This window comes from Lissotriton helveticus, chromosome 3_1, assembly GCF_964261635.1.
Source record: "Lissotriton helveticus chromosome 3_1, aLisHel1.1, whole genome shotgun sequence".
NCBI lineage: Eukaryota > Metazoa > Chordata > Amphibia > Caudata > Salamandridae > Lissotriton > Lissotriton helveticus.
In genome coordinates, this window is record NC_136061.1 from 1,274,150,904 (window position 1) to 1,274,163,959 (window position 13,056).

Genomic DNA, 13,056 nt, shown 5'->3' on the forward strand with positions numbered 1-13,056 from the left:
ACCTTGGGCGGTAGTTTATTTTGAAGAACAGTGGACCCTAGTTTATCAGGATCATGAAAATTATAGGCATACACTAAATAGTACGTATGTCCTTTGTCCAGCCGGACAGAATTTTATTAGTTTCAGTGTTTTGCACTAGTTCATATAAACAACATATATACACAAGTGGGCACGACCCGTGACCCACAGAGGACAAGACAAAACAAGAAGAGAAGGTTTATGCAAGGGCGCACAAGGCGGTCTGTACTAGTATTCAGTTTTACAGACTTAGTTTTGTTTTAACACACCATTGTAAGTAACACTATGTGACATTATTTAGTACATATGGTGCTCTTTGGTCGACGACCTTTCGACGCCACAACTCAAATAAAAGGCATCATCATCAGGACAAAAATAAATCATGTTTGTCTTGAGAACATTTTAAACTCAGCCTACATGACATTTACATAGAGACCATTAAAGAGAATAATGGGAGAAAAGGGGAAAAAAAGGGGAAAAAAGGGGGAGAAAGACATATGCAAATTGCGTTACGTTGCTAGGCATAAATTGAGTACAGATTTTTAGTCATGCGAAAAAGGACATACGTACTATTTAGTGTATGCCTATCATTTTCATGATCCTGATAAACTAGGGTTCACTGTTCTTCAAAATAACTTAACGGAGCACTGCGCATCGCCGTGGACCAAGGGGAAGACGCAGAGACAGCTCTGGACCAATTCCTTGGTGCCTATCGACAGACGCCTCACAGCACCACCAAGTGTGCGCCGTCCCGCCTGCTGTTCAAGCGGCCCCCGCGAGACAGCATCCCATCAGACCCGACATGGGTGCCCTTGGAGCGAGACAACGACGCGGTTCAGGAAAGGAGGAACACAACGAACCGCAAGGCCAGCGAGGCCCGCCGGGCAGAAGAGCCCCAGCTAAGAGTGGGGGACCGGGTGGTGATCAAAGACAGGCACACTGGCTGGAAGTTCCGGACACCCTACGAGCCAGAGGAATGGGTTGTCGTAAGCATCCAAGGGACCATGGTCACTGCCCAGCTGGGACAACAGTCCGTCACGAGAAACGTGTCCAGTTTCAAGAAGATTTGCGGGGATGACGCTAGTCACGAAGTGTCAGAGTATTCGGAGGCTGCCACGGGTTTCTCCCTACCAGTCTCGCCAAGAGCACTGAGTCCGTCGCCGAGAGGCTCACGATGAGTAAGCGAAGAGGCTGTGCCCCTGGCTGGGTTGGCCATCCTGATGAAGCACCTCAGTTACCAGTGAACACCCCGTCCAGCGCAGTAGCCAGTACCAGCTCCCGAAGCCAGAAGTATGGTCTCCGGCCGAACCCTGCGCCCAGTGAAAGACTAAAAAACTTTGTATGCACCTCCCCATGAATACGGAGGGCCTGATGGTCTGGTACTAAAAAAAAAGAGGGATGTAAAGAGCCACCCGGGCTCTCTCTTACAATGTATCCACTGACATGCATGCAAACACCCCTCGGGCGGGCTCGACCTGAGGGGATAAATAAACGGCGTAAGACCGCTCGGGGTCTTCCGGCCAACCGTGAAAGTTGTGTGTCCAACTTTCATCCAGCGCGGCTGCAGCCTACAATACACATGGCCCCGCCAAGCTACAACTAGCAATGAATTCTTGGTGATGCGTGTGACAGACACGTCACTGGGTGCATCACGCGCATGTTTGAATCAGGGCTGCACATCGCCCAGCGCTGAGAAGACAGCAGGAGCTGGCACAGCACTGCGATGGAAGTGGCAGGGAGATGCAGCGAATGAATGGTGTTCGGTGAGCTTGAGTTGAGGAAGTAAGGAGCTTGGCGGACAGGAAATAAATTGTGCCGAGCTAACGGAGACCTGGGGATAGCTGAGCAGCTGCAGCAAGGCGTGCGGCGGGGACAAGAAGACATTTCTAGAGGTATTTTCTGACCCCATTCAGGCTCAGGGCGCGATCTACCAATAGGATTTTAGGAGAGGGTGTAGAGATGTGTGTCTGAGGGCCTGACTCAGGCTGTAGGCCCCTGACACTGACACATTCAGGGGGCAGTACGCATCACTCCTCATTTCTATTGCAACAACCGGGTAGCGGCATTATCTGCAGCACCATGTAATTGGCTCCTCGCTACATGATGGTGACCAGAACGTGAGCAGCCTCTGCCGGGTGCTTCAGCAGCCGCCGGGGTCTCCATGTGAGCGGAGTCTAGCGGTGATGGGCAGAGCGGGTTAGGAGGGTGGCCCGGAGCAAGTGCAGGGCATGAGGCACAGGGTCTATAGTCCATGGACCCCTGGCACCTGCGTTTCTCAGGGGAGTTGGAAGGCACAGGGAATGAAACAAGCAGTTTCAATGCAGAAGGTCTCGCATTTGGGAGCGTTTAAGCTATTGGCATTGTGAATGACAAAGCCTATAATTTATGTGTTTTTAAAAGAAACATATATATATAAAAGGCATTGTTATATTTAATGCTAATAGCTTAAACTCTTGCAAATGCCACTTTATGGTGTCCGTGCCCCTTTTTTTTTTAGGCTGCTGCCATATTTAGGTTACAGTAAGCAGTGTCTAAACAAAGGGGCACAGCCAACATTAAATTGAAAGTGCTATGTTGCGTTCACCCATAGAGAAAAATAAAATTTAATTTCAAAAGTTTCTGTAGCGCGGCTGCTAAAGTGAAAGTAAACCATGCCATATATTAAAAAATTTATTAACCGCGGCTGCTATAGTGAAAGCAGGCTGTGCTGTAATTTGAATAAATACTTTACTATAAAAAAAAATCTGACGGGTGCTGTGATGTTGTGGGTGGAATAGGGAAAGGAGTATTCAAGAAAATAGTGCTTACCGACTTATAAAGTAGACCATGTAACAACACAAGTAAAAGGTCCAGTCATAATGGGAGGTAACAAATGCAGACAAGGCAGTACCCAAGGAGGGGCTAACAAGCATATTCATAAATAAAAAGCAACCGTTTAGCAAGGACAGTAACAGGAGCAAATTAAAAAGATGGGCAGGGAAATGGGCGGAGCTTGTATGCCATACCTCAAAACAGCATGCAGCAGAGCGGCACATGCGCTGCCCAGGCTTGACCTAAAAATGATTGTATGTTTGTGTTATACTTTTAACAGTGCCATGGCATGTTGAACGCCACAAGTATATAGGACACAGGCTTTCATTCACTCATATCCTGTTCATACATCCCCAAAGATCACGTTCTCACTGACACACATGATAAATTCATCAACAACATATTTTTAAAGCCTGCAAACAACGTGAATCACATCGAAGACAATGCATTATCGGACCCTCCTTTGATTGAAGAAACGTTTAAAATAAAGAGACACAAGTAACAATCGATACAGAGAACAATTATAGAATAAACATCTGGGAACCAATACTCTGTCTCTCACAAAAGAACTACACAGAACTCAGGCTTTTCCAAAATAAATACTGAACATCCAGTTGAACCATAATCAATAGTCCTCGGATATCCCTTTATTACTCCACTGACCCACCAACACCGCACAACTATGCTGTTGGTCTAGTCTCAGGATCCAATCCTAGTTCTTTGAAGGTAGCGAGCACAAGAAAAGCAGCCTGCCAGACAACCGATGACTGCTCAGATTACAGGGCGAAGGAATTCACCACCATAATCACCCAAGATGTCACAACCCTCCTCAATTCTTAAGTAGAAAGAGTGATCTCGGACACAAGTGTTCAGAAGCAGCTGAAATATGATATTGCAAGTGGCCCCACTTAAAATGTACTGCCCCACACTTTAACACATCGCTACTGGAGCAGTGTCTTGAAAAGCAAGTTCACAACATAGGTTTGGGAATAAGTGAAATCTCATAACCGTCATCCATTCTCAGACAAACAGGGGGAATTAATTGTGCACTAGAAGACTTCCTAAAGGGTCACAAATGCCCCTGAAGATGAGGCCCACCCGTTAAGACTGGCTCTACTTTATTCACTGTGCACATTATGACAGAACAGAGTAACCTTCCAGAACCACTGTAAGAATAAACTGCTCATGATAAGTAACACTCACAAAGCCAAACAGTATTTTTTGTTGCAGTCCTAGGGCCCGATGTAGGTCGGTCGGTAACGGCTGAAAATCGGTATTTTCGGACGTTACCGATCGGTAAATAGGTGATTGGCATGTAGGGGGCTTTATTTTACTGAATCGGTAAAAATACCGATTCGGTAATTTTACCGATTCGGTAAAATAAAAAATCGGTAAATTTACCGATTCTGAGCCACCCATATGTAGGTGGGACTCTTCAGAGTCCCAGGAGCCTTACCAAATCGGTATTTTACCATCAAATAAATTTGATGGTAAAATACCGATTCCGGTGTGCATGCACATGTGTGCATGCACACCTATGCCATGTGACAGGCACCCACTGATCAAACAAAGATGCAATTCGACACGATAACTGGCATAACGGACAATAGGGCCAGCACCTTGGCCTATACAAATGACCAGGCAGATCAAATTTACGCTCTTATCAAAGAAGTGAAAAATATGGATGTCCATGGGGGATCCATCAGTCAACAACTAAAACAATTGGAGTACCTAACAAGACGTCAACTGAACCAAAGGATGCATGCTTCTACACTTATTCAATATCACCGAGCCAAACGGATACCAAGAGGACTACGTTTATCAATAAAACCTATGTTATTTCGTTTCAACCTCAATTCTAAGTTCATGGACAAATGGTTTAGCATACTGAACAAATGCTCTTTGGATTTGATTTTGCTTATAATTGAGGAATTAGCCAAAACGATACGTGAATTGGAAGAAGAGATTTACGTATTAAAGTCAGAACTAGAGGCCAGAATGGAAACAGATACCTGGAAGATCAGCCTGGATAATATTAACATCAAATTGGATAAATACGAAAAAGAACTACAGGAGGGCAAATTGCGTAAATATAAACGTGACACTATAGACTATAAACTCAACGAAGTATATACATGGGCTGACATCTATGCCCGACGTCAATTCATCCCCAAGAAAACACCACCATCAAATCGCTCGTCGGAAGAAAGTTTGGTCACAGACAGAGAAACATCAATACGCAGGGGACCAATATCAGCTACACAAGAGGGCGTTATACTATCCACCGAGGCTAGCATTCAAGCAACCACTAGCAAAGACCCGGCTTTTTTGTTACAGGCCCAAACTCAAGGACAACCACCAACGCTTCAAGCAGAAACACCAGTAACAAAAGGAAAACAAGGCGAGGAAACGGCCGGAAAAGAATTGAGGAGCGGACGAACAGTAGTTTGATCATCAATATATCATCAGTGACATTAACACAAGTACAAACGAAAGTATTAAACAAAGGCCTAACATTTGTACCCACAGTGGCAACTAATGAACTAGAGACTGAAGGTGCGTTCTTTAGATTCATGCGCACATTAAAACTCAGACACTATTTTGAGAATGCGGTGGAACCTACAGAACTGAGTGAACATACCACAGAGAGAACATTCAAACCAAAGAGCGTGTTCCAAGCACCAGTATCTCATAAAATGCTAGATACATTTGAGGCAATGGTCAAAAAAGACCTACAAGCATTAACCTACAAAAGAATTCACCACAACAATTTAACCAAATCGGAATTAAACACCATCAACAACTTGGCAAACAATGCAACAATCACGATACAACTGGCAGATAAGGGCGGCGCCCTTGTCCTTATGGATACAACGTTTTATGAACGTAAAATCAATGAACATGTGGCCGATCAAGATGTTTACTTCAAACTATCAGGGGACCCAACCACAACATTACAACTAATGTTAAACACCATTCTACAAACAGCCAAAGAGAATGAGTGGATAGATCAGCAAACAGTGATGTACCTTACTCAAAAAAATCCCAGAAGACCTACTCTGTATATGATCCCGAAAATTCACAAACACCCCACAAATCCTCCCTTCAGACCGATAGTGTCAGGCTGTGGGTCAATTTTTGACCCCCTAGGCAAATATATTGACCACCATCTACAAAAATTTGTTCAACAATGGGGATCCTACATACGGGATACAACAGATTTTTTAAACAAATTGAAGTGGATAGAGGAAGGATATCAAGAGCACTGGTTTATGTGCACCATAGACGTGGTGGCACTTTACACCTCTATACCTCACCAAGCTGGATTAGAAGCGACAGAATGGGCACTGCTCAAAATGGAAGATTTACCTACTACCCAAAAAAAAATTTTATTACAGCTTTTGAAATTTTGTCTACATAACAGCCATTTCGTATGGAAGGAAGAGTTTTACGCGCAATTGAATGGAACAGCCATGGGTTTTGCAGGGGCTCCTGCGTACGCAAACACATTTATGGCCCAATACGAAGCAGACAACCTCATGTCATCTAATGAATGGAGTCATGTGAAAATGTACAGTCGATTTATTGACAATATTTTTTTAATTTGGGACGATACTCCAGCATCACTTGAACAATTAATTCATCAATTAAACCAAGTGGACACTAGGATTCAATTCACTCACAAAATAAGCAAGGATACCATCGACTACTTGGATGTGAGAATCATTAAAACAGTCAATGGATTCGAAACATCGTTGTACACAAAGTCCACAGACCGTAACAGTGCACTTGAATACACAAGTTTTCACCCAAAAAATCTCCTCAGGGACCTACCAGTATCCCAGTTCATCCGGATCAAACGTATCTGTTCAAATGAACAAACTTGTTTAACCACACTGGAGCACCAGGCACAAAAATACCAAGAAAGAGGATATGCACCAGGTGAACTAGCAGCACAAATGGTCAGAGTACAAGAAATGAATAGATTGGACATGTTAAAACCACGACCAAAAAAATCCCAGAATAGGATGGTATTTGTCACCAAATATACAACCCTGTCTACGAGGATCAAAAAAATAGTGAATAAAAGATGGGAACTTTTATCCACGGAACCTGATTTTCATGGAATCTTCAAAGATCTACCACTACATGCATATACTCGTGGTCCAAATTTAAGGGAAAGACTTAAACGGAAACAACAACCCACAGAACCAACCAACTACAATGGCACTACCAGATGTTTAAACTGCACCAATTGCAACAATGTAATTACCGGGAATACGTGCAGACATCCCACCACGGGCAAACCCATCAACCTAAAACACTCAAGTGATTGTAACACCAAGAATGTGGTATACGCCATCAAATGTCCATGCGGCAAGATGTATATAGGGAAGACGGAACGCAAAATAAAAGTAAGGATCACGGAGCATAAAAGCCGCATCCGTAATGATAACATGACTTCACCACTGGTAACACACTGGAGAGAAGCACGTCATACTATTGCTCAACTGAGATTTTTCATCATTGAACACGTACAAATCCAATGTGACATAGATAACCATCAAAGGTTATTACAGCGAGAATTATTCTGGATTAAGTACTTAAAAACCCTGACACCAACAGGTCTTAATGATAAATATGATCTGGCTTGCTTCCTATAGGATTCATGATTTAATATCAGCACCACGTTTGCATTCAACTAAAAATCCTATAGATAATAGCACAATAAGCACATAGGGATGGCATGTCCATTCGAAAATGTTCACCCTAATGGATGTAATCTAATAACATTGTTTACAACCGTCCACACTAGTGTTAGACATGTTTAACCAGGAGTTCTGATATTTTAAATGTTAGAAGGTTCATACATAAAATCTCAGTTACAGTGATGTAAATGTAGTCTTTTACTAATTATATTAGTGAATATGTATTTTAATCATAGGTTTGGGTGATTTATGATTAACTTGTTTTTTTGACAACTACTGTAAACACGTGTCTTTGAAACTATTGTGTATCCACGACACTGCACATGAACACAAATTTACTGATCCATTTTACTAGGCTTTCGCCCCGATGTTCATGAGAAATGTATAAATGCGTGTGTTTAAATTTTTCAGAAAAATAGTAAAATCACATATATCTCCCAAGTTCAATTATCTGGCTATTGGTACCAACACCGAGTGCCCTTAACCACGTTTTGACATATTATTTTTCTACGTATCGGTGACTACCACATGCCCCATCAGGATCATGCAATGGGATAAAGCTGTTTTTATTAGCACGATTACAATCCCAATATGGCGCGCACAATAACCATTGCACCCAGGGATTTTCACCTACTGAGTCCGTTTTTCGTTTTCACACCACCTACACGTAACGCGGTGCTTGAGCTTACTTGAACTTTACTCCCGAGACCCAGTCGAGTAAACATGCATCGAGCAGCGGCGTTTTCCATGACGATCGAGTTCCTTCGCAAGACAGGTATTTAACATTTAGGAAGATCAGCACGTGAGACTTGAGCCGCCTATGACTTATAAGTTAGTAATGGCGTCATAACCTTTTCGCCCTTATAGATTAAGAATTTCAGTTAATGAAGACAAGGTAGGGTACTTTATTTCAAGGAAACACGGTATTGTTGTTTCAAACTTATGACCTCAATTCTCATTGAACACACGCTTGTCGTTACAGCTTAACAAGAGCAAGACAAGCAGGTATGTTGTAATTATTGTGATAGCTTCAGCGGACGTTAAAACTACGACAATATCAGCCCCCAGTATTATCCTATCATTTCTTTGTCGTTTATTTACACAGCGCTTCAGGCACACCGTTTATCATCCAAGCATATCAACTATAACAACTCAATTGACACCAGGTACGCTATTGCTCTAATACAACTGCACCCCCCCCATGATCTACCATATAAATTACATTCCACCCTTACATTGAATATTTTTTCATTTCTTGCAGCACTGCCCCTGACGAAGGCACAACTTTGGGTGCCGAAATGCATTGGGCCTATTCACAAATGTGTGCTTATTTACAACTGTCTGTAAAATAATGCCATGTATATAAGTTTTGTTGCAAATGTATTGATAAATGTTTAAAGCAAATGTTATGAAAACTGCAAATAACATAAGCAAAAAACAGAAAAGCGTAGTATAATAAATGCATAAATAATTGCAAAATCAACCAAAAAAAGAGTTTGTTTAAACATTTTATTTATTTTTCAAGGTGCGGAGCACCAAGTGAACAGTGCATGATTAGGTGGGCTAAAACTCACCATTACCATTCATTTAACTACCCAGGAGTGACTCTCCTGATTAATCAGTGCACCATTGGAGGAATTTAAAAACTTACGTTTAAACCGGAGTGCTCCTCACAACCCCAATTACCATTAGACCTGCCCTTAGGGCATGTATGCCTGCCACATGGCACCCAAGCCTGTTTTGGGGGTGCCAGAGGGTGTCAAAGTGACACCCCCTGCACCCTTGTGGAATTCGGTATTTACCGATTCGGTAAATACCGAATCGGTAATGCCCATTCATTCCTATGGGCTTCATAGCCCATAGGAATGAATGGGCATTACCGATTCGGTATTTACCGAATCGGTAAATACCGAAATCATCCGATTCGGTATTCCAGCACATCTGGAATACCTACATGTCGACCCCATAGATTTACCGATTTTTAATTACCGAATCGGTAAAATTCGGTAATTTAAAATCGGTAAATCTATTTCACCTACATCTGGCCCTTAGTTACAAGAACTAAACATCTAGGCATCCTGTTAGACATGGAGCTCATACTGAGTACACACTTAAATAAAGTGGCCTATACCTCAAGGTGCAGGTTCATCTGTAACAGTGTAACAAATAAACTACATGCATCTCACAAAGGAATAGAAATTACTTTGTAACCCCCCCACTCCATGAAAATACTTGGCACTGCCTCCTAAAAAAAATAGAATGCCACCGTCCATTAAAGCGTAGTAGAATATCCAAAGAGACATGCCTAGCACACACATTAAATGCAAAATAAATTAACTTCTCCCTTTCCATATTTACAACGACAATGGTAACAGGGAAAAACTCCGCACTATCAGAGAACCACCTGCAAAACTGATATTCACTAATCATCATATAAAGAGTGGAAATGTATAGCAGATATATAATCCACTGTAAAGGGGTGGCAGGGGCAGGAGTAACTGAGTCAGAGGCTTTGATTAATGATTTGAGAGATCGCTTTATTTTTATATAAGCTTTCCGTCTCCGGCTCGTAAGTCTTTCTCGTGCAAAAGCTGCAGGGTACGTCTTGATGTACTTCGGGAACGCCAGATTGGTAAGCCACGGATTAAAGGTGGGATGCTTCGGCGAGACCGGAAAGCAAAAGAGAGAACAAAGACAGGGATTAGGGGGACGTTTGGGTTTTAGAAATGCGAGGGGCCAGGAGTGAGGGAAACCAAGTGAACGAGTGCTGTATACACGTTAATTTGCCGTGCTCAAGTGCTCGTGAGGAGGAAAGGGTTTCTGGAGTCCGTACACGAAATTTACACCTATGTACATGCAGGCTTCTGCGTGGCAGGCTGGTTACGTAGTCCCACCCAACCCGCAACCTTGCCCCGTACCTGTTCAAGCCACGCTCCTCCCGTGGGAGTGTGGCGGGGCGGCTCATGAAGACGTTGGCCTCCTGGCTTGTCGGGAACGCCTCTGATGTCCTGAGCCTGGCTCGTCTCGTCCTCTTCCTCCTGGACCTTCGGTTTCTCTCTCCTTCTCCGCTCACCGTCGCCTTTTTCTTCCTCCGGGGAAATGCCGTCCATCGTCTTCCTGGTTCCTCCCTCTTTTGACGTACCTGGCGCGATGACGTTCAACAGGGGAGAAGTCTCGTCGGGTTGTAATCCCCAATTAAAGGAGCCTTGTCCTTTTTCCTCATCGTAGCTCCATAGGGGCTCTTTATCCTGTTGCCATTCGTCGTCGACATAGGGATTGTCATGCTGGTGAGAGGGGATAGAAGCTGGTGAGAGGGGGACAACTGACCACCAATCGCGTACATGGTCCTGTCCCTCAAAGGAACGTCTCTCCGCCACACACCTCCCCCCCTTGATTCTCCCGATTGGGGAGAGGGAAGACTCTGGATAGAAAGTCAGCGCTCCTGTTTTCCGAGCCTTTCCTGTGGTGTACAGTAAAGGAGTATGGCTGTAGGGACAGTAACCACCTGAGCACCCTTGGATTGTGGCTTTGGTTTTAGTACATCCACTTCAAGGGAGCATGGTCAGTATGGAGGATGAATGGACTTCCCTCTAAATAATACTGCAGTTTGTCGATGGCCCACTTTATTGCCAGGCATTCCCGCTCTATAGGGGCATATTTACACTCCCTGGGAAATAGCTTACGACTGGCATACAGTATGGGATGTTCTAGCCCGTCTTCCCCCATTTGTGACAAGACGGCCCCAATCCCTACGTTTGAGGCGCCTGTAGCGAGTATGAAGTACTTCGTGAAATTGGGTGATACCAAGACTGGTGTGGTAGTTATTGTTTGCTTTAGGCTCTCAAATGCAGTCAGTGCTTCCTGAGAGGGAGTTTGTAGCTCTCTGGGTCTGACGTCTTTTCTCAGGAGGTCAGTAAGGGGGGTGGCTACTTCAGCAAACCTAGGGATAAATCTGCGGTAGTAACCAATTAGTCCTAGGAAAGCTCGTAGGTCTCTTTTATTGGTGGGGAAGGGTGTCTTTTCAATGGCTTTCACCTTTTCAGTTTGTGGGGCAATAGTCCAGTCTCCCAGGAAATATCCAAGATAGTTCACTCGGTTGAACGCGGCTCTGGACTTTTTCGCATTTATGTGTAGACCTGCCTGTTTTAGTGCTGTTAGGATGATGTGCAGATGTCGTAGATGGTCCTCCCAGGTGCTATTGTAAATCACGATGTCATCTAGGTACGCCGAACTGAACGATGGATATGGTTGTAATATGGTATTCATGAGACCCTGGAAGGTGGCAGGAGCTCCGTGAAGACCGAAAGGAAGAACCGTGAACTCGTACAACCCCTCGTCTGTGATAAAGGCTGTCTTCTTCCGGTCTTCCTCACGGAGGGGCACCTGCCAATATCCCTTTGTGAGGTCCATGGTGGTGATGTATACAGCATCCCCGAGTTTTTCAATCAGTTCATCAACCCTTGTTATGGGGTACGCATCAAAGGTAGAGATGGCATTAAGAGCTCTGAAGTCCATGCAGAAGCGTTTAGACCCATCGGGTTTTGGAACCATTACGATCGGTGAGGCCCAGCTGCTTTTTGAAGGCCGTATTACTGTCATGAATCACCCTTGCTTCCCCCCAAATCGCTAAAGAAAGAGCCCTCTGACCCACATTACTGAAGTGCCTTTATCAATCCCATAAAAAACCCACCCCATTCCCGTGCACCCAGCACGCATCAAGCATCAGTGTGATTTGTGTGATTTAACCTTTGATTAATTTCACATGTGTGTTTTTCTTTGTCATTTTCGTCATTTCTTTCATGTTATTATTTGTATTGCCTTTTGTGTATCCTTGTGAGGCCACAGATACTGTATCATAAGGGAGCCCTTGCCTGAGAATGGGGATGCATGCTTCATGCAGGTAAAGTGCCTTTGTTCTAGAACTCGGCTTGGTACGCACGCACGTTTCTTGTGCGCGGCTGGGTGCGGTCCCCTATTTAAACCGCACCCAGCCTTCCAGAAGACGCTTTGCCTTCCGCCTTGCTTCGGAGAAGGATCGCGTCTGGGAGCTCTTGATGGAACTTACCAGAACAGACTGAAATCCTGCAGACAGCAATCTCTTCGGCGATTCTTGTTCACTTTCGAATCCTGCGAAAAGAGAAAAGTAAAGCTGAGTACATTTTTTACTATTTTACAAGGCGCCCTCCGCAAGAAAGGTCAAGGATAATTTTTGGACTATTCTTTCTTGGAAAACAGAGGAAAGAAGACAGATTCGACTTTAGTGCTGGGAAAAAACGAATTCCTAAGGAAGTGTTATTGACAGGGTCGTGATTTAAAACTTGTTGCATTACAAGAAGTTATTGTGATGTAAAAAGGGATCTCTGTTTTACTAATTATTTAGCGTTTGATGTTTCTAGTGTAAATGTGCAACCCTTCGTTTTTGGTTTAAACCTTAAACTCATATCAGTGGTCTGTGATGTGAAAGAAAGATACTTTTGGTTATGTTATTTGGTCTAAGCACCTGTACTCTGTAATCTAT

At 43.7% G+C, this 13,056-nt stretch overlaps 3 long non-coding RNA genes across 3 annotated transcripts in view; 2 read left to right on the plus strand and 1 right to left on the minus strand.

The window, feature by feature from the left end:
- LOC144824941 (uncharacterized) overlaps positions 1-13,056 on the plus strand; it is a 498,402-nt gene that overhangs the window by 485,092 nt on the left and 254 nt on the right. The window lies entirely within an intron of this gene.
- Positions 1-13,056, minus strand: part of LOC144824943 (uncharacterized) — a 49,472-nt gene that overhangs the window by 18,298 nt on the left and 18,118 nt on the right. Inside the window, exon 2 of the long non-coding RNA XR_013609198.1 lies at positions 12,604-12,665. This is a non-coding gene — a long non-coding RNA (uncharacterized LOC144824943). The remainder of the gene's footprint in view (positions 1-12,603; positions 12,666-13,056) is intronic.
- Positions 8,441-8,958, plus strand: LOC144824939 (uncharacterized). Its single transcript, XR_013609193.1, has 3 exons — positions 8,441-8,543; positions 8,644-8,704; positions 8,800-8,958. It is a non-coding gene; the product is annotated as an uncharacterized LOC144824939 (long non-coding RNA).